The following is a 26,463-nucleotide window of genomic DNA, read 5'->3' as shown; positions in this document are numbered from 1 at the left end:
TTGATGACATCTTCAGCTGTATACTTTTGAAGGTGTCATTTGAAAGTTTTTCATACATTTCTCAATTTTCACAGTTGCATCTCTTTCCATGTTGGTTTTCCATCATCTTTCCTATACAACATTCTTCCCAAGCTTGTAGTAGACTAAATTCCAACTATGTCCAGAATTTTCATCTTGCTACAAGGAAATTGTCATCTCAGTTTATGAACAAAGATGACAAAAGAAGAATCTTTGTTTCCATATCTCTTGTTGGCCAATGCTTGAATCCCATTTATCCACATGTTGGATATCTCATGCCTGAATGTGGGCACAATGTTCTTTCTTGGAGCAGCAGCATCAGCATCACAGCATGCGGGGTAACTCCATTGCTGTTTTTGTTTGTTTGTTTTGGTTTTGTCTTTTAATACACACACACATACATACATACATACATACATACATACATACATATATATATGTATACATATATATATATACATATACATATGATATTTTCTTTATTTACATTTCAAATATTATCGCCTTTCCTAGTTTTCCCTCTGAAAGCCCCCTATCCCATACCCTCTCCCCCTGATCACCAGCCCACCCACTACCATTTCCCTGTCCTGGCATCCCCCTACATTGGGGCATAGAGCCTTCACAGGTCCAAGGGCCTCTCCTCCCATTGATGTTCAACAAGGCTATCCTCTGCTACATATGCAGTTGAAGCCATTGGTCCTTCCATGTGTACTCTTTGGTTGGTGGTTTGGTCCCTGGGAGCTCTGAGGGTACTGGGTGGTTCATATTGTTGTTCCTCTTATGTGGCTGCAAACCCCTTCATCTCCTTTGGTCCTTTATCTAGTTCCTCCACTGGGGACCTTGTGCCCAGTCCAATGGTTGTACTGATCAGCTATTAAAAACAATTAATTCGTGAAGTTCTTAAGCAAATGAATGGAACTAGAAAATATCATCCTGAGTGAGGTAACCCAATCACAAAAGAACACACATGGAATATACTCACTGAAAGTGGATATTAGCCCAGAGGTTCGGAATACCCAAGATACGATTCACAGGCCATATGAAGCTCAGGAAGAAGAAAGACCAAAGTATGCATACTTCAGTCCTTCTTAAAAGGAAGAACAAAATACCCATGGGAGAAGATACAGAGACAAAGCCTGGAGCAGAGACTGAAGGAAAGGTCACCCAGAGACTGCCCCACATGGCAAACCATTCCATATAAAGTTACCAAATCCAAACACTATTGTAGATGCCAACAAATGCTTGCTGACAGGAACCTGATATAGCTGTTTGCTAAGAGGTTCTTCCAGTGCCTGACAAATACAGAGGTAGATGCTCTCAGCCAACTCCATTGCTCTTTTGGCATCTATTATTTGAGTAACAAAGGTTACAAGCTTCCATATAACTTTTTTAAAATCCTTGCCCCATTATTTATGCTCACATCTGAATTTTCATCTCCTATATCCCTCTCTGCTTAAACTTCTGTATGCACAGAAGTCCTGTATGTAGGACTTAATTTTCTGGCTTCCACGGGTGTTTCATGTTAAACAGAACTAAAGAGTCATAGCTAGGATTCACATATGAGAAAAAACATGAGGTTATTATAGTGTCCTTCTGGTACTTACCTACTTTATTCAATATATTTTCTAATTCCATACCTTTACATACAAATTTTATTCTTTACATATATATAAAATACCATTGTTTACATGAGCCACATTTTCACTCTCTATTCATCAGTTGGTGAACATCTAGACCACTTCCATTTCCTAGCTATTGTGGATAGCACAGCAATGAATGTGGATATATGAGTAACCACATGAGAGGATATTAAATTCTACATGCCTAAGAATTGTATAATTGAGTCATATGGTAGTGTTACTTGTTGGGGCAGATGAACTCATAAGACCTAGAAACATGATAAAATAGAGATAGTCTTCATCACCTTGCCCCATGAGACACTACATACCCTTTTCATTTTGTATTTGAAATGCTAATTCCTATTGCACATGAGCCACACTATAGGCAATAGGCACATGCAGTACTTTGCATGTTAGTACTGTGTTAGGCAATAGAAGGTTTCTACATCATCCCCTCTAGGAAACATATACTTTGGTGTTGATACCTGAATTTTCAGGGCCACAAAGTTAACCTGGTAATGACTTACTCCTTTCTGGATCTCAGGTTCTCTGCATGGAAAATAAGAGTGTTTCATGGTATCCCCATGGTTTCAAGATGACTGGATCTACTGTGATTACCACTTAAGTCTTTTCTGTTGAAGCTCTCCATAAAGCCTCATTCTGACTTTCCTGGAAATCTTCAAAGAACAAGTTGCACTATATCCTCCAAATACAGATATTTGATGACAAAGTGTATCAAGAGTAATAGCTCTGTGTCACACAGCTGTCAGATCACAGAAAGAGAACTTAGTCTAGAAGCTACCTGGAGAAGATTCTATGATATGGTGAAGTACATATGGCTATTATCCCTGCTTCCTGACATGGCTCCTAAAACTCTCAGGAATCTCTGGAGTAAGGTCCCCCCCTCCACTATGATTTTATTGGTTATAGGTTTTGGTCTTCTCTGTAAATCTTTTTTCAGGTGAGTGTGTGTGTGTGTGTGTGTGTGTGTGTGTGTGTGTGTCGTGTATGGCTTTGTGGAGGTCAGAGGACAACTTTCAGAATTGGTTCTTTGTGTTCACTGTGGAAGCCCAAATTAAACTCAAGTCTTCAGACTTAGGTAGAAAGCACTTTTACCACCTAAGCTATCTCACAGACTGCTTTATGTCAGAGAGAATGTAGTTAGCTTGGATTGTGTCTAGATAGCTTCAGACTCTCGGACTCTCTCCATTTGCCTTAGGAGAGAGAAAAGAAGTTGAAGGTCAAGGTGACCTCCCACTGGAGGTTTAACTAGTTTGGGCTCTATAATGAAGGTTCAATAAAGTACTAAAAGGAGTGAATTTGAGGGATTCAGTGTTTGTGCTTGCCAGGAGCATGGCAACCCCTTTCCACAAGGACTGGAGTTTCTATATTCATAACAGTCTCAGACCTTGCTGTATGTGGCTTTTTGCATGACTGTCCATCTCTGTCTCTCATTATAACTTCCAGAACAAATCAGTAAACATTGCTATCTCCAAGTCCTCTGCATTGCTTTTGCAAAATGCCATATTAAAAAAAAAAAAAAAAAAGATGCTATGGGAACCTTTGGTTTTATCTTCATTTGTAACTGGACTCTGAAGTAGAGAGAAATCATGGAGGAGGGGGACATGATTCTTCAAACTGTGAAAGCAGAAGTCCATGTTGGGACTGAATGTAAATGGTTGTCATCAAGATTGTGTCCTCTAAGAAATACAATTTATCTTTGAAAAGAAAGCCCAATCAATCTTGAGTTGTCATTGTTGAGTGACTATAGAAGAGTAGAGACCAGGAAGAAATACTATGGTTTGTCCCTATGCCTTATAATACCATTAAAATAAAATCTTTAATGATGAAAAGAAAAAAGATAGATAATAAGCATGAAAAAACTCCAGGCAGGGCAAATGATTGACACAAATGTCCACTTTCCAAAAAATGCCAAATAATTGAGTTTCATGAAAGCTCAAGATGGGAAGGGTTCAGAGAGGTGACATGGAGAGTTAATGAATTAGTACTAAGGATCTTGGAAAATGTTAAAGAATACTGGGCTCTAAAAGTTGGGATGGAGATTGGTGGCTGGATTATTATGGATACAATAAGGGATGAACAAGAGTAATGTAGGTTAAGAGAAAGGAGGAATCAGCATAATTCAGAGACAGAGTCCAAAGTTTAAAGTAACTTGTTGCTGCTATTGAGAGAAAGCAATGAAATAGGATGAAATTCCAAGTTATGGCTTGGTTAGCTGGTGTATAATGATGATGTTCTTTAAAACATGGCAAAGAATCAGATTTATGCACAACATTTTAAAGAATAGTTTTAAGCGTTCTGAAAACTACCAATATGTTTTTGGTATACTTGGTAATGCTTCACACAGATGAACTAGATGTTTCTTGGCAAGATTCATGTATGTTTATCTCCTATTCACTGCCCAGGGGAAAAAAGTAGATCAAATGATAATAAACTTCATAATTTTAAATTACATTTTATTTCCCATGAAGACCTTGAATAACACAAGAATTAAGATAAAGTGTTGCAGTAGTGAGTTCTCTAACCCATCTTAGAGTATCTTCTACAGGAGTAATTGAACCTCACACTGTATGAGGTCCAAAGGATCAGGGATTTTCCTCATATCTCTTAGGCAGGTGGAAAGAGGATCACTGTCTATACGAAACACAAGTATCTTAGCTACTTTCTCTGTTGCTATAACTCCCTCTTATCTGCAGGAACACGCAACTAAAAGGAGAAAGGGTTTATTTAGGCTTCCAGCTCCAGAGGGATACAGTCCGCCATGGTGTGATGCCATAGAACCTGGCAGGGAAGACCTGTTAGCAGGAGCAGAAGACTGTCCGGTCACATGGCAACCACAGTCAGGAAGCAGAACATCAATAGCAAGAGGTGGTAAGAGACCTCTATGTTCAGGGGAACGCCAGGGCCAAGAAGTGGGAGTGGGTGGCTAGGGGAGTGAGGGGAGGGGTATGGGGGACTTCTGGGATAACATTTGAAATGTAAATGAAGAAAATACCTAATTAAAAAAGAAAAAGAAAAAAAAAGAAACCACCACTTTTCTCGTGTGGAATAAGAAGGAAGATAAACTCAATTAATATCAGGCAGAATAAACCAGATTCAAACAAAGGAGAGGGAGAGAGAGAGAGAGAGAGAGAGAGAGAGAGAGAGAGAGAGAGAGAGAGAGAGAGAGAGAGAGAGAGAGAGAACTCTAAAGCCTCAATGTAACCTCTCACACACACGGATCTACTTCTTACAATAACATTCCACCTCCTAAAAATCCCACAACTTTTCCAAGCTGCCACCAGCTGTGGAGCAAGCACTCCAACAAATGAGTGCTTTGGGGTACATTTCACAATTAAACCATAATAGAAAAAAGTTTCCCTCTCTGTTCAGGAAAGGTCAAGGGTAAGCTTGTAGAACATTCTGACAGCATTCAGCTATTTATATCAGCATGTGGTATAATAATCTGCCTTATATGAATTTTACCGATATGGCTACTTCCAATCTTTATTGAAAGACAATGATTAGAAAAATAAACTTAAGTACATATAAGACTGAAAATTTCAAAACAATTGCTCAGTAATATAGCAGAGATGAAGACAGAATGTTCAACAGAAAGATAAATAAACACATAAATCCAGCCAATGACAGGACAAGAAAGGTTCCTTCTCACTCAAATTATGAAACAAGTCAGTATCCCTTAAGGGACTTTAGTGGCTAAAATAACTGTTAGGGGACATAAAAGAATATCCCAGGCTGATTTTTATAGATATAATATTAGTCAGCCGATTGTCATTCTCAGAAAATAGCCATTCTAGGAAAGATAATCAATTCCTTAACTTGGACATTTCATTACATTGAATCCTCTAATGTGGTTGTCTTGCATTCACCGGAATCAGTAGACTTTTTGTCAACATTAAAATGAAAACATGCACAACTGGGCATGCCATTTATTTGAGAAAATAGATGCCAAGTAAAAAAATCTATGCTCTAATGAAAACTTGTAGCTATTTTTAAAACATTTATTGACAGTGATTTCCTCTTGACAGCTGTTCACATACACTAATTTTTATTCTTTACATAGATTTTGTGCTCTTGGACCAATTGAAATCTTGCAGTTAACAGGACTTCAAGCAAGTCACTGCTCTCAAGTGTTTTCAATTGTGTTCAGTTCAATCTTGAGTGTAGCTGCTTAGGGGCAATATGTTTGTCTTCCAATTTTTGTGTCCTGAAAACACATTGTTGTGGTTTGTAAGCATTCTAAGAGCCTTCTAAATTTAACAAACATTTTCATTCCCTTTACCAAGCCCACCCACCAGAGAAGATAAAACTTTGATTTCATCCATACGTACTCATCTGGTTAATATAACCCCCCCCCCCCTGCTCCTACAAAGCCTATTGAGCACTAAAGCTGAAGAAAGAAAAGCTCAGAAAATATGCAAGCCCTGAGACAGAAGGGGAAAAAATACAACACAAACCAAGTGGTAGATTTAAACAGCTTAAACTCTCTCACTTTATCAATGTCAGATATCCTTTAATTTCCCTGAAAGCACCTGCATGAATTCATAATTGGCTGAAGCTAGCTTGCTGTTTATATGAGGACTTCCATAGCTCATGGCTAAGTGGGACATTGACCCTAAGAATTCTATCTTTTCTCCAATTTGATAGTTTTTCGGGTAGTCATGTGAGCATAAATCTAAAAACTATTAATAGGCTATAAGTGGGGGCTGGATCAATGAAGTTGTTTGGTACATTAACGCCTGAGAAGAGGGATGAACCTTGATTTACACAATCTACAAAAAGAACTTGGTACTAGATGATGGCTAAGAAGACATAAGACATTGTGATCCCCTTCATGCAAGCCAAATCTGAGTGGTAATATTTCTTTTATTTTCCACAGAAGGAAAATGCTGAGAGGAAGAAGAAAGGATGATTTAAAATGAGGCAAAAATATTTAACTGCAGGAATTTCCTTGGTTTTATGTCCTATCTTAAAAGCTCAAGCAATTTTTACTCTCTATGTGGTATTACCCAAATATTTAGCTTAGCACTTTAGACACCCTCTTGCCAAGTAGTTTGAAAGCATAGCAATTTGACATTTTCTGTGATTATATTAAACCAAGAAACATTTAGAAAAGACCTTCCAGAGTAGCTTATAACCACAATGGATTTTTATATCTCTATGTTTATGAATAGTATATGTAATTTAAAATGCATACCATTTAATTATCAATAAAAAGATTCATTTGATTTTTAATTAGGATAATGTTAATAGTTTAATATATTGAATTCTCAATTGATAAAAACCATATGAGACAAAGTAAGTAAACATACTACTTGAAAATTATATTATTTTAACATAGTATGAAACTAGCTGTACAAAATAAGCCTGAGAAACTATTGGCATCCTATAATACCTGCAGTGTGTAAAATAATAAGCTCCATTACTCTTAACTCATTGGAAATAATTTATACTCATAAGTACTGAGTTCTAATCTGGGACCTTCAGTGCTAAGTTCTCATGCTGAATTCTAGGATAAGTACTGAACAAGTGAATTATATATCTCTTGATGGATAGATTATGCTTTATCAATGTAAACTCAAATTTTTGGCTGAACTAGGGTGATTATATATATATGTATGTATATATATATATATATATATATATACATATATATCACAAAGCAAAAAGTAAATATGTATTTTTATGAGTCTGCAACACATCAAAGAACCTAACTACAGTGACTCATTAGAGGTAATGTTTTCCAGGAAGCAAACAACAAGATTACTTTGGCTGCCAAATGGTTGTGGTGCGCGCTTTTAATCCCAGCACTCAGGAGGAAAGGGACAGTAGACTGAGTTTGAGATCAGCCTGATCTACAGAGCAAATTCCAGGAGAGCCAGGGCTACATAAGGAAACCCTCTCTCGAACAAAGATTACTCCAGATGTACTCCAGATCAATACCTCGGGAGTGGATGATGTAAAAAGAATGGAGCAGAGGGAGAAGTAGATGAGTATATGTTAAAGAATTCCCAATAGGGGTGCAGTTGATCCCAGGAGCTCTGCTTTAGGAATAGTCTTACAAAATGGTCTGGGAACTGAGGTTAGAATTTTATAATTCCATATTTACCAGTCACTGAATATAGGTTATCCAAGGAACAGGAATAATACTTTGGATGAGACATCAGACTTTAAGATGAGGTCATCTAGGTTCCCAATAGGTCTCAACACAAACTGTTTAGTTAACTGCCTTCAACATCTGGGTACATTTAATCCTGAATATGGTGGATTGGGAAAATTGAACACCATGCTAGCCTACTCAGTGACTCTGTTTCCAGGACTATATATGAACCACTCTCCCTATCTCATAAAGCAGACAAACATTACTAACCCTATCTTAGCTCAGGGTTTGACATCAAAGAAGTACCAAGTGTGAGTTTGCGTGTGGCACCCATACCCATAAACAAATGTTAGGATCCCCCCACCAAGATCAAAGCACAAGAAATCCTGGATCTCAAAATTCGGAAGACAGAGTCAAGTTCCATCAGAATCAGCAAAATGAATCCAAAAAGAAAAAAATAGTTGCTAGATGATGTCAGAAATATCTGTGTATATTAAAGAAGGAATGTCCCTAAAATGTAACTAAATTGTGTTGCAATTCAGACAGACCTGAAGGCCAGCTCACTGTTTTCATTGATAATAATCAGTGTTGTGCATGATAGGAATAAGTCAGTATACAATCATCATTATGGCTTTTTGAGTACTTAGTTTAATTCATTTAGTATAAACTATAATATGTGTCTATTATATACCAGGCACAATGATAAATAAAAGTAACACATAATTTTATTCATAGTTCAGTGAAGACACCAGCACCAACTAACAATTATGAAAAAACAAAACAAAACAAAACAAAACAAGATAAGAATTTTCTTCAAAAGCCATAGGAGCTGTTTCCAGGATAGAATTACAGTTGTGTAATTTAAACAGTTGAAGTATCACCAACATATTTATATGTATAATTCTCTTTTAGTAGGGAATATTGTCATGGGATAAGAATGCAATTATTTTCAGCAACTATGGCCCTCTCAGCAGGGGCTGTTTATAACTCAGAAAAACAAAGATTTTAGGAAGTTCTCAGCATTGAGAACCTTCCTTCTCTGTTATTTGCAAGACCACCGTCCACTTTATAACTTCCCTTCCTCCTCTTTGTGTGCCAGGATATGTGAGTAAAACATTCTTAAAAGAGAACACAAAAGAAAATTAGACAAAAATATGACTAAACATGCTTGTTAGAACAGTGCAAAGTGATGCAGCCAAAGTGTGCACACATTCCTTAGCATCCAAGCTGTAAATGAAGGCTTTGGTGACTTCCTTCTCATTCCCAACTGCCACTCTGAAGACATTTTCTTTGTTAATCGTCTGCTAATTAATAGAATTAGAACTCTTGTGTGTCACAGAGCATTGTGACAATTGCATCTAATTAATCAAGATTGTTCCTTCTTTCCCTTATTGCCTTACCCTTCCCCCAACCTTCGTTAATTTTGGCAAAAGCAGTACATTTGTAAACAAGGAATGCACACTGCTCAAAATGTGCTCAGCCTAGTGTAAATGTCAGGCATATGAACAGGTGATTATAATACCCTATATATTTAATACTGAACATGATGGGTAATCTTGACTCCTCAGACTAGTGGGATTTAGAATCACCATATCTCAGAACATAACTGTGAGGGAACTTTAGGGAGAATTACGTGCAGTGGAAAGAATTTTTGTGAATGTATAGCACCATTCCATGGGCTGGAATTCCAAATTGAAGTAAAAATGGTAAAAGTAAGCAAAACACCAGGACTGATCTCTCTGTGCTTCCAGCCTTTTAATACAATGTGAGCAGTCATGTCATAATTTCACAGTAACAGCTAGAGCTACTCTCACCAACATCCCTTCCCCACCATGATGGATAGCACTTTCTTTTTTTTCCCCATTTTTATTAGGTATTTAGCTCATTTACATTTCCAATGCTATACCAAAAGTCCCCCATACCCCCCCCCAACTCCCCTACCCACCCACTCCCCCTTTTTGGCCCTGGCGTTCCCCTGTACTTGGGCATATAAAGTTTGCAAGTCCAATGGGCCTCTCTTTCCAGTGATGGCCGACTAGGCCATCCTCTGATACATATGCAGCTAGAGACAAGAGCTCCAGGGTACTGGTTAGTTCATATTGTTCTTCAACCTATAGGGTTGCAGTACCCTTTAGTTCCTTGGGTGCTTTATCTAGCTCCTCCATTGGGGTTCCTGTGATCCATTCCATAGCTGACTGTGAGCATCCACTTCTGTGTTTGCTAGGCCCTGGCATAGTCTCACAAGAGACATCCATATCTGGGTCCTTTCAGCAAAATCTTGCTAGTGTATGCAATGGTGTCAGCGTTTGGAAGCTGATCATGGGATGGATCTCTGGATATGGCAATCACTAGATGGTCCATCCTTTCGTCACACTTCCAAATTTTGTCTCTGTATCTCCTTCCATTGGTGTTTTGATCCCTATTCTAAGAAGGGGCAAAGTGTCCACACTTTGGTTGTCGGTCTCTTGAGTTTAATGTGTTTAACAAATTGTATCTTATATCTTGGGTTTCCTAAGTTTCTGGGCTAATATCCACTTATCAGCGAGTACATATTGTGAGAGTTCCTTTGTGATTGGGTTACCTCACTCAGGATGATACCCTCCAGGTCCATCCATTTGCCTAGGAATTTCATAAATTCATTCTTTTTAATAGCTGTGTAGTACTCCATTGTGTAAATGTATCACATTTTCTGTATCCATTCCTCTGTTGAGGGGCATCTGGGTTCTTTCCAGCTTCTGGCTATTATAAATAAGGCTGCTATGAACATAGTGGAGCATGTGTCCTTCTTACCAGTTGGGACATCTTCTGGATATATGCCCAGTAGAGGTATTGCTGGATCCTCCGGTAGTACTATGTCCAATTTTCTGAGGAACTGCCAGACTGACTTCCAGAGTGGTTGTACAAGCTTGCAATCCCACCAACAATGGAGGAGTGTTTCTCCTTCTCCACATCCTTGCCAGCATCTGCTGTCATCTGAATTTTTCATCTTAGCCATTCTGACTGGTGTGAGGTGGAATCTCAGGGTTGTTTTGATTTGCATTTCCCTGATGATTAAGGATGTTGAACATTTTTTCAGGTGCTTCTCTGCCATTCGGTATTCCTCAGTTGAGAATTCTTTGTTCAGTTCTGAGCCCCATTTTTTAATGGGGTTATTTGATTTTCTGGAGTCCACCTTCTTGAGTTCTTTATATATATTGGATATTAGTCCCCTATCTGATTTGGGATAGGTAAAGATCCTTTCCCAATCTGTTGGTGGTCTTTTTGTCTTATTGACGGTGTCTTTTGCCTTGCAGAATCGTTGCAATTTTATAAGGTCCCATTTATCAATTCTCGATCTTACAGCACAAGCCATTGCTGTTCTATTCAGGAATTTTTTCCCCTGTACCTATATCTTCGAGGCTTTTCCCTACTTACTCCTCTATAAGTTTCAGTGTCTCTGGTTTTATGTGGAGTTCCTTAATCCACTTAGATTTGACCTTACTACAAGGAGATAGTAATGGATCAATTCGCAATCTTCTACATGATAACAGCCAGTTGTGCCAGCACCATTTGTTGAAAATGCTGTCTTTCTTCCACTGGATGGTTTTAGCTCCCTTGTCAAAGATCAAGTGACCATAGGTGTGTGGGTTCATCTCTGGGTCTTCAATTCTGTTCCATTGGTCTACTTGTCTGTCACTATACCAGTCCCATGCAATTTTTATCACTATTGCTCTGTAGTAAAGCTTTAGGTCGGGCATGGTGATTCCACCAGAGGTTCTTTTATCCTTGAGAAGAGTTTTTGCTATCCTAGGTTTTTTGTTATTCCAGATGAATCTGTCAATTGCCCTTTATAATTCATTGAAGAATTGAGTTGGAATTTTGATGGGGATTACATTGAATCTGTAGATTCCTTTTGGCAAGATAGCCATTTTTACTATATTGATCCTGCCAATCCATGAGCCTGGGAGATCTTTCCATCTTCTGAGATCTTCTTTAATTTCTTTCTTCAGAGATATGAAGTTCTTGTCATACAGATCTTTCACTTCCTTAGTTAGAGTCACGCCTAGGTATTTTATATTATTTGTGGCTATTGAGAAGGGTGTTGTTTCCCTAATTTCTTTCTCAGCCTGTTTGTCCTTTGTGTAGAGAAAGGCCATTGACTTGTTTGAGTTAATTTTATATCCACCTACTTCACTGAAGCTGTTTATCAGGCTTAGGAGTTCTCTCGTGGAATTTTTAGGATCACGTATATATACTATGATATCATCTGCATAAAGTGATATTTTGACTTCTTCCTTTCCAATTTGTATCCCCTTGATCTCCTTTTGTTGTCTAAGTGCTCTGGCTAGGACTTCAAGTACAATGTTGAATAGGTATGGAGAGAGTGGGCAGACTTGTCTAGTCCCTGATTTTAGCGGGATTGCTTCAAGCTTCTCTCCATTTACTTTGATGCTGGCTACTGGTTTGCTGTAGATTGCTTTTATCATGTTTAGGTATGGGCCTTGAATTTCTGATCTTTCCAAGACTTTTATCATGAATGGGTGTTGGATTTTGTCAAATGCTTTCTCAGCATCTAAGGAGATGATCATGTGGTTTTTGTCTTTGAGTTTGTTTATGTACTGGATTACATTGATGGATTTCCATATAATGAACCATCCCTGCATCCCTGGGATGAAACCTACTTGGTTAGGATGGATGATTGTTTTGATGTGTTCTTGGATTCGGTTAATGAGAACTTTATTGAGAATTTTTGCATCCATATTCATAAGGGATATTGGTGTGAAGTTCTCTATCTTTGTTGGGTCTTTTTGTGGTGTAGGTATCAGAGTAATTGTGGCTTCATAGAATGAGTTGGGTAGAGTACCTTCTGTTTCTATTTTGTGGAATAGTTTGTGAAGAACTGGGATTAGATCTTCTTTGAAGGTCTGATAGAACTCTGCACTAAACCCATCTGGTCCTGGGCTTTTTTTGGTTGGGAGACTATTAATGACTGCTTCTATTTCTTTGGGGGATATAGGGCTGTTTAGATCATTAACCTGATCTTGATTCAACTTTGGTACCTGGTATCTGTCTAGAAACTTCTCCATTTCATCCAGGTTTTCCAGTTTTGTTGAGTATAGCCTTTTGTAGAAGGATCTGATGGTGTTTTGGATTTCTTCAGGATCTGCTGCCGCTTTGAATTCATGTTCTGAAATGAGAAGTCACTTGGCGGGTTATGTGTTAGGTTTCTATAGAATTCAGTTCTGTGAACTTTCTTTAACCCCGTGCACAAACCAAATTCAGATAATTTTACATGTCCCTTGGCATCCAGTAAAAGGTTGTCTGGTTTGATGTCCCGGTGGATGAAGCCCAGCTGGTGAATTGCATCTATCGCCAAGACAGTCTCTGAGATGTAGAACTGTGTCTCCTCTTCTTAAGGTGTCCTTCTTCATCAGCAATGTCATCATGTCACCTCCAGGAAGAAATTCCATGATGAGATAGAGATTTCGTTTGTCCTGAAAACTGTAGAACATCTTCACCACCCAGGCTCCATCTGCTTCCAGCAAAATGTCCCTTTCTGCTCAGATATGAGCCACCTGCTCTTCCTCAAGCATGTCGGCTTTCCTCAGGATCTTCATGGCATAGATGTGCCCCGTGTCTTTCTTCTGGACCAGCCGCACCTCTCCGAAAGCTCCTCTTCCTATAACCTTCAGAGACTCAAAGTCGTCCAGGCCAAGTCTGGTCCTCTTAAGGCGTAAGAACTCTGTTTCTTTACGAGCATGCTGCGATCTACGTAACTTTTTCTCCTCATCTGCCAATCCTTCTTCTTCCATAGCCACTTCTAACTTCTTCTGCCTGGTTTCTCTCTCTTCATGCTGTAAAATTAGGTTGCTGTAAAAATTCTGCAGTGTGAGCTTGGCCACAGTTACTCTTTCCGGGGTATGGTTGCTCATAGGAAAGGTAGTTGTTGCCCCTGCCGTCATTGCCATAGTAACTGGAACTGCAGTCGCCCGCGCCCACTCAGTCTCCTCCTCAGGCACTGCAGCCCGCCGGATAGCACTTTCAAATCGCCCACCAAAACAAACCCTTCTTTCTATTATTTGATTTTGTTTAAGTATTTCATCATAGCAATAAGAAAACAAATCAATTATATATATATATATATATATATATATATATATATATATATATATATATATTCCTACACATATATGCATAGATATATACATATGTGTAACAAATGTATGGATAAAAAGGAACTACATTATTTGGGAGAGAAAGTGAAGAAAGAATTCTCAAAAGATACTTCTATAAGGCAGAGGATGATATGTAGTAACCAACCTTCAAGATGAACCCCAGTGATCCCCATATCTGAGATTACACACTTTTGTGTGGTCTTATCCCATAGTGTGGGAGGGCAGACCAGGCTGACCAACATAGTATAATACAAGTAATGCTGTGTATTTTCACTGTCTGTAGCATTAAATCAAGGAAAGCTTCTGCCTTCATCTTTGAGATCACTTGTTCTGAAAAAAGCCAGTTCCTATATTATGAAAACTCTTAGAAATCCTGAGGAAAGTCCCAAGTGGACAGGGTTCCTGAAAACAGTTATCCATGATTGGAAAGTCCTGACACCAAATCCTTTAAATATCCACCAGCTCAGTTAAGTGACCCACCCTGGTACTTAACACCTAGTGTTGAAAGACTTTCAGTCAGAACAGTCCAACTGAGCCACTTGAAAATTCCTGTTTCATAAACACTTGAACAGGTCATTAATTATTTCTTTTTACTACTGATGTTGGTGAGAAGTTTTAATGCACTTTCCCTTGTTTCAAAGTCCAGTTTGCATTTTGACTTATATACCACATTTTATTTATCCATTTCTCCAGCAACTAATATTTAGATTATTCTACATCTTAAGAACTTTATTTGAATAATGCTAAAAACAGTATTGATATAAAATATCTCCAATTCTTTTTTACATTCATTCAGAAGTAGGATTGACAGTTCACATGGAAACTCTATTTTCAATTGTCTAAGGACCTTTTATACTGGGATTTACAGTAGCTGTACCACTTTATATTTCAATTTAAAAATACACACACGTTTTTAATCTCCATCACATCTTTGCCAATTCCTGTTGTTTCCCAATTTGTATTTTGGTGTCGTTTTTTTGTTTGTTTGTTTTTATAGTGTCCACTGCAGTGCTTATAAAGAATATTTATCTCACTGTGCTTCGTTTGTATTTCCATGTGATTAATAATGTTGAAGATTTTTAGTAGCTTATTTGCCCCTTGTAGGTAATTTCTAGAGAAATATCTATTAAAACATTTCTCCTATGTTTTTCTAATTTTCATAACTTGACAGTCTCATACATTTATAAAGTTTAGTCATCCCCATTCCCCTCCTCCATCCACATATACTCCAACTAGCACCTTTCTTCTCAATAGGTCTCTATCCTACTTTAATGTCTTCTTTTTGTGTGAGGACAACTGAGTTCAGTTAGTTTACTTGCCATAGTATGATAGAAAACCTAGACAACAGAATGGACCATGTTATATAAGTATAGTTTTATGGTTTGAAGACAAGGTAGAAAAGCTGATAACTTAATGTCAATGATTAATTTTTAAAAGACAGTTAAAAGAACATGAAATATCATTGCGATATTACAAGAAGGCAGAGTGCATGAGTTATGGGCTTACAAGAAGAATTTAATTAATGTTTGTAGAGGAATTTTAATCCAGCAACATGGCTTCTCTGGCAGGGGATCATATCCAAAGGCCTTGTATATATGGCCTATATGATCTGGTGCAAATGCAGACGTGGTCTGGATTACAGTATGATCTGACTGGAATACAATGAAGGTAAGATTAGTTTGTAGAAGGAAGCATCCATGTTTGAATGTGATGTCTAATTGAGGGACAGATAAAGTGATGAATCAGAGAAACATTTGACAGAATGAGACAGAGATAGGTTATGCTCAACTCTAATAAAAACAGGATAAGAAAAAGAGGCTTAAAAGCAGTGCAGGGAAAGAAAACAGGGTAGATACAGGTGGTGGTGGTGGTGGTGGTGGTGGTGGTGGTGGTGGTGGTGGTGGCTGTGTGTATGTATGACAGTTTTACGAGGACAGTCTTCCAGGAAGAGGTTACAGAGAGAGCAAACTAGACACAGATGTGTCAGTGAACGAGAAGAAGCAGGAAGATTAGAACATATTGCCCAAGTTAGTATGATGTCAAGTAGAACAATTCACTCAGAAGCCAAGAGAAGCCAGATTGAATCAGGCAGCTTGGAAGGTTAGATTGTGTGGAGGCTAGAAACTTTCAGGCTGAAGCCTAGGGATAGTTACAGTAAAGAAGGAAATACTTTGAACTAAGTTGTGTATTAACACAGCTTGGGTTACACACATACTCATGTTAGCTCATCATGTGAGGAAATAAAAACATCATTTACACACATTAAAATAATAATGTTTTCAATTAGAATTATAGGAGAAAATTCCCCAAATCTAGGAAAATATGCAACAATATATTTCAAGCTCTCAAAATAATAACTGACAATTAAAATTGTTATATCTAGCAAAGATACGTTTAAAATTTTATAGACAAATAAGTGTAGCTCAAAACACACACAAACTGAGACAGGTCATGACTATGAGCTAGTACTATAAAAATAATTAAATGAGAAATATACAGAAGAAGAAGAAAGGTGAGCACAAAAAGGAATAAATTTCACTAGAGGAATAGATGAGCTAAGGTAATTTGGGAAGAAATCTATCATGCTTATTACAATAAATATTAACAAAGAAATTTTACATAGTGCAAATGGAATTTATAGGTAGCATCATAATATTATGGCCAAGTATTACAGAATATATATTATTCTTAGCAACCCATGGGACCTTTTGAAAAATAGCTCACATTCTAGATCATGAAGAAAGTCTTAAAAATTCAAGAGTTGGATTCATTTCTGTTAGTTTATTATGTCATTATAAAATAAAGCTAGAAATCAGTAGCAATAAAAACTATAGAATCTACACAATAATGTGAAATAAATTCATGAGTGAATGAGCATGAGTCATTGAAGATGCTTTGGAAGAAATTAAAATATTTTGAGAAGTTAATGAAAATGAAAACATATGGGGCTGGAGAGATGGCTCAGTGGTTAAGAGCACTGATTACACTTCCACGGGTCCTCAGTTCAAATCCCAGCAACCACATAGTGGCTGACAAACATCTGTAACGGGAGCTGATGCTCTCTTTTGGTGTGTATGAGGAAAGCTACAGTGCACTCATATACATAAAATAAAATGAATCTTTAAAAAGAGAAGAAAATGAAAACATTTGTCAGAGCCTTTGAAACACATATAAGGCTGTTTATGTGGAAAGTTTATGGCTATAGATATTTATATTAAGGGAGGAAAGGTAAAAATCTCAAACAAATAACCAAATTGTGTACCTAAACATTAGAAAAACAATACAAGTCATATCCCAAAGTAGTAAGTAGAAGAAAATTATAACTATGAGTCATTATAACTATGAAAAAATTCAAATAAAGCCTTGGTTCTTTGAAAAACTAGATAAGTCTGAGAAAATCCTAACCAATCTATCCAAAGCAATAAAGACCTAAATTGAAAAAAACAAAACAAAACAAAACTAGACATGAAAAGTGAGATGCTATAACAGATTCCAGACTAATTTGTAAACTTGTATTCCAATGAGCTGCAGAATCTAAAAGAAAATGGATAAATTCCTAGACATATACAGCCTACCAAAATTAAATCAAAACCATTGATCTATGACAAGCAACAAAATAAATACAGTAATGAAAGTTTCCTAACAGTAAAAGCATAGGATTCATTGCAAAATTCTACTTTTAATAATATTTTTAGATTATAATTATTTCATTTCTACTTTTCCTTTCCTCCTGCCAAACCCTTTCATATACCTACTAACCCCTTACCTGCCTTCTTTCAAATTCCTGGCCTCTTTTCTTTAATTGTTCAAACACACACACACACACACACACACACACACACACACACACACACATACACACACACACATGCTTACACACTCAAATCTACAACCTGTTTAACAAAGCCTTTAATGAATAGCTAACATCAGTATTCCTCAAGTTATTACCTAATAAACAAGGCAAATAACAAGGCCAAAATCATTCTATGAAGCCAGCATTGTTATGACACAAAAAGTACAACATCAACAACAACAGTAAAAAGAAAAGCATTAGACTAGTTTATCTGATACAATAGATGCAAAATTTCTCTATGGGATTTTTGGAAATCAAACTCAAGAACACATTGATCATCCATCAGGCACATTGATCTTTCTGGTTTCAGTCTATGGATACAAAGACTTAAAACAACATTATTATCTTATATTTTGCAATAGGTAGGCCAGAGGTCTTACACAAAATTGTTGAAAATTAAAATCAAGGCTTTTCAAGGTGGGGGAGATGCTGGTCTGCCATGTTCTTGGTGGGTACAGAATGACAAGGTTTCATTGGGATAGGGCCAGTGGACTTGAGTCTCCACAATTACTGGTGGCTGCCATGGGCATAAGGCTTATTTGTACAATAATGTGCATACTTCATGTTCCTGCTTCAAGGAATGTCATCCCTGTTAATGTTAATGACTCTTTGATAATTAGAGACAGCACAAGTCTGGGAAGTGAAAGTGTGGCTAATGTCTCAGCAAAATAGCAAATGCTGGGACATTCAGGACAACTCTCAAGGCTGTGGAAAAGAACTCTAAGATCATGGGTTCAAAATTATATAATTTCTCAAAATATAAGGATGCAATATGAATTATGAGGGGTTTTGTGATCTGAAGGAACAAAGGCATCTGTATTAATGAGCCAGCTTGACAGAAAAATACAGAAGTAGGCAGATACAAAGTCAGACATAGTCCTGAGTTCAAGGTCATACTGGGACACAGGCTCAAGTGTGGTGGCAATGGTAATTTCTGGATGGGATTCACATCCAGCCTGCTTACTGTCTGTGTTTAACAGAGGCAGGCAGATTTCTGAATTATTTTAAATTGTTAAAAGTAAATGTGTGTTTGTTCTCTCCTAAGTGGTTGGGGATCACAGGATGCTGATTCAAAGGATAATCAAAAGAAAACCCGAATAAATGACTGAATTGTTATGTAAAATAAAAGACTCTGCAAGAGAAGAGCTATACAGAGAATTTCTTAGAATAGCAAGGGAGAAATGCTTGAAGAACTGTCTCAAGTAGAACATAGAGAACTATCTAGAGATCTACAGAGGAAGCTATCACCAACAAAACAGATATGGCCAGCTTGAACCCATGACTTGACTTAGAGTCATTTTATTTGATGCTCCCAGATAGCCCTTCCTCAGAACCCCTCTCCAAGTCCCAAGTCGAGGCTGGTCCTTGGCAAGCTATCATTATAGTTTAGTTATCAGCTTCTGGAGGCCTATTATCCTTTCAGTTTTATTAGTTGTTGGCAAAATTTAGTTCCCTTGAGAGGATTGAGAGAGACTGGCAGGTTTTCAAATATCTGTTTAGGAAACTAGGCCTAGATCTCTGTTTCTAAGAACTGGGCAAGTCCAGGTAAGTTAGTTATTGGAAAAACCCCAGGCCTCAGGCAGCCAATCAGAAACTGTGCTGCCATCAGTAGCTGCCCCACTACCTGGCCGGAGGCAAGGGCAATAGGTCAGCAACAGTTTCCAGACTTCCTTAGCAACAGTTTCCAGGCTTCCATAGCAACAGTGCCAGGCCCCCAACCCCACCCCAGCAATGGTTCTGGAATGTCCCTAGATACAAAGACAACCAGTTAAGATAAAGGTCACCTACCCCTCCCTGGAATTCCCCTAAAGTGCTTTAAATTGGACCTGGGAGCTCACTAAGACATCTTGGTAAATGGTAGACCCCACATGGTAGACTTTTGCTGAATAAGATGCTCTTTGAGTCCAGGGTATCATTCTTCAGCAAATCATGACCCTTACACCATTTGGCATTATGACTCATGTGTCAACTTCTTTTATATGTAGTCTCCATATTCAAACTAATGACAACACATATTTTATATGATTTTACTATCAAGGATTTCTCCTTGTGTTTTAAAAAGATCACATGATATCTTTATATCAATGTTTGCTATTTTGGGGCCTGAATTAAGTCCTGGAGCTCTCTTTTTCCATAAAACATAACAAAGTCTTGGTGTGATATTAGAAAAATAAAAGGTCATAGGATACAAAATTATAGCTTTTGGAATGTACATATTGTTCTTTTTTTATTTTTCATTCATGTTTTGATTCATGACAAAAATGGCCAAGGCTGTAAAAAGAGAATATAATAAACTCAAATGAAGAGATTAAAGATTTTTTTTGCACCACATCAGAAAAACAATCCCATTTACTTCTACGTTATATTTTATTATAATCACAACCTTCTTCCACATCTGGAGGGACAGTAGTCCATCACCATAATAGTAGAGAGTATAACAGTGAAAGAACCTAGTGGGGAAACCCCCACTCAACTCCCGATTCGGGGTGCACCCAAGAATCACGAACAAACAGACCATCTTGATGTAAAAACACGAGGTAGTTTAATGGCGGAGCTTTGGGTCGAAATGTATCTCACGGAGGAGACAGTGGCTTCTACCACGAGGCTTGGAAGCTAGGGGTTTTAATAGAAAAGGGGCTGTGGCTGGGGGAGGAATTGGTGTGGTTTCACATGATTGGTCTATTTAAACATCAGCAGACTGTACATGCAGATAACATTTAACTTAGATCAGAAGGGCAGGAGATAGGGAGGTGCTGGGCCAGTCATGTCATTCTCTTTATCTTTATGGCCAAGCAGCCTCAGGAATGCCTTAACGACGAGCCTGCCCGGGCATGTCCTGGCCTGTTCTCAGCCCCAGGTTTCAAAGCTCACAAACAACTCTTTGGGCTATTTGACATAAATTACATGAATCACAGGTCTCAAGTTTTATTTTCTTTCAACAGCAGCTAGGGAGACATGATGTTGGTACAGCAAGTGAGAGTACACATCTGGATCCACAATCAGGAAGCAGGGAGAACACTGGGAACAGTAGGAGTCTTTTAAAATATCAAGCTTGCCCCCAGTGACACACCTCCTAACCTTTCACAAACAGTTCTATCAGCTGGTGACCAGGAATCAAACAGATGAGACTGTGGGGACAGTCTCATTCAAACATCATGTCTGGGTAGAAATAGAAAAGAAGAAATAGAAAACTCAAAGAACTATTTATATGTCAAACACATTCACATGCATTAACTCACCAAATCCTAAGAAATATACTAGTTTGTAAACAATACCTTCTCTGTTAAATACCAGAGCATACATTACTCAGGTCATGCTCATCTATACCCATTAGAGAGCTTCCAGTGGTACATCTACAATCTATGTAATGGATAAACACTTTCTAAGTATTCCCCTCTGCCACCATTGCAATATCCTCTGAGATACATGTTAACAAGATTCTTCCCTTCTGTGCAATATCTCCACCCCGCTTGATGGCTAGGAATCAGAGACAGCCTGACTGCAAACATTACTAAGGATGTATTCCACATGTGCACCATATGTGTTCCAAGCGCCTATGGAAGCCAGAAAAAGGGCATTGGATCTCCTGGAACTGTAGTTACAGATGGTTGTGAGCCACCATGTGGGTGGTTGGAATTGAACCCCTAATCTCTGGAAAACAGACAGTGTTCTTAACTGCTGAACCATTTCTCTAAACCACTACATATTTTTGTTACACAAAGAGACAGTCAACATCAGGGTCTCCCTTGGGCTTTTATTCTCCATTTACCAATCAAAATACTGATACTCAGATTAAATAATTTTTTTGCAACTTAATTTGGAAGTGTTAAAAATAAGCGATCAAATGTTTCTTCCAGGATGCCACATCATCCCAGCAAGTGACATATATTTCCAAAAGCAAAAAGGCAGTATTTTACATGCTAAAAGAAGGGAATGAAATTAGAAAAATACTCTGAGTGTGCTAGAGGAGAATTTTGATCAGCAACTGTAAAATCTTGGGCCATGCTTAAAGACTTAGACCTAAGTGTCATACTAAATGTACCTAATATCCTCAAGAAATGAGCCCCAAGTTCACTGCACATAGGTATGTTTCAGCCACATTCACTCCAAAGTATGTCTCTTTTTATCCCAGGAGCACATTACGTCTTAATTACAATGTCACCTAGGTCTCTGGTTTAATTTATATGCAAAAAAATATTAATTGCAGGTTAGTTGTAAATACCAGAAAACACTGTTGCTTAGCCTGTACGATCGTTCCAGCTTTCCCTGAAAATGACATTATTAAAATACTAGTTTTGGGCTCAGGCCTTTGCTTGGCATGGTTCAACTGGCCTGAAAATGCTCTGGCAGATGAGAATTCATTGCATGCTTTCACAGGGGCCGTGTTTGGTGTCAGAGAATACCAACCTGCTCTTTGTCCAACTTTAGCTATTAGTTCCCTTTGTTTGTAAACATGCAGCCTCTTGTATACATGTGTTCTCTCTTGCACAAAGCTTTGTTGTAGTGCCTTCCCAGAAATTCTTCTGCTGTATTTCTTATCTGCTTTCTCCTCTCAGAATCTTCAGTCAAGCTTCTTGGAGTCTTTCAGTCATAGAGGGCTCATGCCATTCACTCAATACATATTTACTCAGTGTCTACCATAGCATGTCATAAACTGTCCTACTTTGAAAAGCTTCAGCCCATAAGATTGACAAAATATGCTCTCAGATATCTCAAAACTCCTTGGAGAAGGTGGAAATAAATGGATAAAATACTTAGGTTGTGATGAGTGCTATGAGAGACAGAAGCAAGATTATGCTATCCAAGTACACAACAGAAGGACCATTAGGTAAAGAAATGCATTTTGCATATGGTAATATTTGAGCTGACACCTGAAAGATCATAATAAGAAAAGAGCTGGACAAATAATATTGCATGTGTCTGAAGGAGCATGTGCAGTTGCCTGGAGGAAGAAACAATAGGGCGCATGTGAGGGAAAAGTATGCTAGGAGAAAAATGACTGAGCTAAAGATTAAATCACCAGAGTCTTTAGGCAATGATATTTACTCTTTTATTTGATTTTCCCACAAATCTGATAAGAGTATCTTTGAGAGAGGGGAGTGGGAAGGAGAGAGAGAGCAAGTCTCCAGGAATTTAGTTAATTTAATTTGGATTTTTGCCTCAAGACCAAGAATGCCTGGTTTTTGCATGGTGTCTACTAAGATCAGAAAATAGTTTCTAATCAGCACACAGATGACATTCTGTAAACAAAAATTCCTTTTCACACCCTTAGATCTTTGGAGCCCAGAAAGCATGTTATTGTTAAAAAGGGAGAATTTTGGCAAATTCTTTCAAAAGAGCCATGTACTAACGATGAACTGGGGTTGCATTTATTTGACTACTTAGTCTTGGGAATACTTTCTACAAGATAAGGTGAAGTAAGATGATGGTGTGGAGTCTTATCTCTGTGGAGTAGCAAGCATATACTATAGGGTGGCTCAGGTACTAAAGTCATATCATTCTCTTCTATGCTGATGACTGCAAGGTGCTCTTCCCCTGAAAATTTCAATTCTGTGGCCCCTGCTCCTAAAGAATGTTCTCAACATCCTTTTCTTTTTTCCAGCAGAGTTTTACATTCTTGGAGAATACATGAAGGTAGTAGAAGTTCAATTCTTATTTTAAAATAAATCCTGTAAAATTGGAAAAGAAAATCGCCCAATTATAGCACTACTCACGTATTTCTCTTCAGTTTTATGCCAGTGTATGAGCAAAAATATTTATTGCCCTGACCTTTCTTGAGTCTATTTGTTGAATGAGCTGAGCCAAGAAGGATACAATAAGGTCAGGGGTTTTTTTTTTTTCTCCTCCACTGCCCTCCAGCTATTCTACTGACTCTTTCTTCTGTGTCCTCTCAAAACAAAGTTTCTAGCTTTTTTAGCCATTTCTGGGTAATAATAGACTAGTGTCACCTTCCATTATTAAAAATAAATCTAAAACAACATCCAATCTCCCATCCACTTTTGGCCTTCTCTCTTCCTCAATGTAATGTGACTTAAGAATATCAGAGATTCACACCAAGAAAATGACAATGCCTGCTTGACTTCCAGCACAATATTCCCACTTTCTATGCTCCCCTTAGCAACATTAGCTTGCAATAGGGGTAGATGAAGTGATTCAAGGAAGCTAGTCATTCACTCATGGTCTGTTGTTGATGGTATAGCTGAGCTCTGTGGATGCTGTTCTCTAGAGTTGCTTCCAGGTTTCTACTGAGGTTTTCTATTGGGCATCTTCCAGGTCTTAGACACATACTTCACTCAGTTTTCATCTCAACTTTTGTTCAATAGAGTGTACATAGTATACGCCTTGGCATAGCATGGGTCTGTTGTTATCTTTCAACATTTCTATTCACATGTCTAGCATATTTCTTAAAAATATGTAGGTGTTTAGTCCTGGCCATGGTTATTTACCCTTTTAATCCCAACACTGAAGATGAAGGCAGAGGCAGGTGGATCTTTCTGAATTTGAGGTCAGCCTGGTCTTCAAGCTATTTCAACCACCCAGAGTTACATACTAAGGCCCAACCAAGCCAACCACCCAAAAAGTCTCAGTTTTCATTTTATTCTAGTACATTTACATGTTGATAAGACAAAGTTCTCTTACATCTCTACAAGTATCCTATCTTCTGTACATAATAATTATACCTGTGATGCTGTCTTGCCCTAGTTCAATAGTCATTTGCTTCCCGTGATATGAGAAAGTCCTATGATTTGAACATGATTTGCTGCTTCCAAAATTCATATTGAAATATAAATCCTATTGTGAATTGTTGTGAGTATTGAAATGTAAATGAACTAAGGTACATAGAGGTGGTGCCTTTCCAAAGTAGCTATAACAAGAAAGGCCTACATAGTAAAATGCCCATGGTTAAAATAATTAGGAGAATAATCAGGAGGCCACAAGACACACAAATCTTCCCTATACCTAGTGAACATCACCACTTTGGGACTCTGACAGCAAGAGTGCCGCTGCCAACCTCTCAACCTTGGGTAAGAAATGTGAGGCAAAGTAATGCCCCTTCTAAGTTGGCCACTCTATAATAGTATATTATAAATGTAGACAACAGAAAATGCACTAAGAGAAATCTCTTTCTCTCTCTCTCTCTCTCTCTCTCTCTCTCTCTCTCTCTCTCTCTCTCTCTCTCTCTCTCTCTCTCTTTACTTCATTCAACAAGTATAGTCATTGTGAACCTGTATTAGAGCAGAATACATTTGCACAGTGATTAAAATCTGGTGGCATACTTCTTAGTTTAGGGCTACCCTACAATCTGTTTTCATGTGGATCCCTCATCTCCTATACTTTCATGGTATTTGTCAGAATGGGTCTTCGTCAAGACATCAAGACATTCTTATGAAAATGATCAGCAACATGATTCCCCTTTCATTCTCTGCTGAGCCCAGGTGGCCACCACCATTTTGTGTGCCTATATTGGTTGAGAAGATAAACTGCAGAAACGCTTTAACCATAACTCCAGAATATGGCTTTTTGTGGTTGTATGTCAGATCTTGCTTAAATTCTGCATGTATGTAATATACTTTATTCACTGCTCAGAAGATTCTAGAACCTTAGATGTGACTATTCTATCTCTTATTCCTACTTTCTGACACCAGACATATGACAAAATAAAATAGGATAGTTTCCTGTATGTATTGTGATCATTCTGATTCAGAGGCACTTTGATGAAAAAAAATCAAATTATTGAGCTGGCAGTTCTGTTGTTAAAGTGACACACAGATGTTCTTCACGTCACCTTTAGTTTCTTCTAATCTTGATCTATAGCATTCATGACACTTGGAGATGGAGTAAGGATTGAGATGTGGGAGGAAATACTGAGCTGTAAGAAATAATACCAAGCTGTGTGATGAAAGAGACCTCAAAGTATAAAGAGCTGGGATAGCTGGATGCTCAGGGGCAGGAACTGGGTGAACAACATGTATGTCACTTACTGGTTGAAAATGTTTCATATTTGATCCAAGTGTGCAAAAAACCTGGACATGTTGTTTCAGTGTTTCAGTGAATAAATGAAGCTTAGTAGATATCAAAGCCTTTTTTAGTGGAGGGCATTCACTTCTTTTCCAAGTCCACTAATACTTACTGAGAAGGTGGTATACATTATCCTGTCATAGTTGTTAGAGTATGAGAGCCATGTAAAGTATAAGAGAAAAGTTTCATTGAAGGATCTTCCAGGCTGGGTAGATTCCTAGGTTGTCATGTGTGAAATAAAAAGGCTTCAAGTTGTTGGAGGGACACATTTAGGAAGTCACCGGCTATATCTTCCCAAACATTCCTTTATCCTGGCCTTTAGATCAGGTATTTTATCACCCATCTAAAGAAAAGGTGAGGCTTAGGCTCTGATAAAGTCCCTGAAGAATGCAACTATTTTGTTCATCTTGCATAGAAAGGAAGTATATTTGATATAGACAAAATAATAAATTACATGATAGCAATTTATAATGTCTATGCCTTGTCCACTGCCTTACAATTTCTTCTGCAGAACCAGTTTTCAGGTTTGTAACTATGGTACTCTTGTAAGGAAAATTAATGCAGAAAGAACATGTGGCATACATCTTGGATGCAGGAAAAGTGAGCCAGGGCATCTTCCAAAGCTCAAACAGCTGCTTTTAAGTATTGGCTGCAGATCTGTACTGGCTGGTTTTGTGT

At 37.9% G+C, this 26,463-nt stretch overlaps 1 pseudogene; it reads right to left on the bottom strand.

Moving 5' to 3' along the window:
• LOC110306809 (serine/threonine-protein kinase 38-like pseudogene) overlaps window positions 1–13,715 on the bottom strand; it is a 98,448-nt pseudogene extending 84,733 nt beyond the window's left edge.
• Between the last annotated feature and the right edge of the window lie 12,748 nt (window positions 13,716–26,463).

The sequence above is a fragment of the Mus caroli genome, unplaced genomic scaffold (assembly GCF_978045245.1).
Source record: "Mus caroli unplaced genomic scaffold, Mus_caroli_1 scaffold_2, whole genome shotgun sequence".
Taxonomy (NCBI): Eukaryota; Metazoa; Chordata; class Mammalia; order Rodentia; family Muridae; genus Mus; species Mus caroli.
This window is presented reverse-complemented; position numbering and strand designations above follow the sequence as displayed.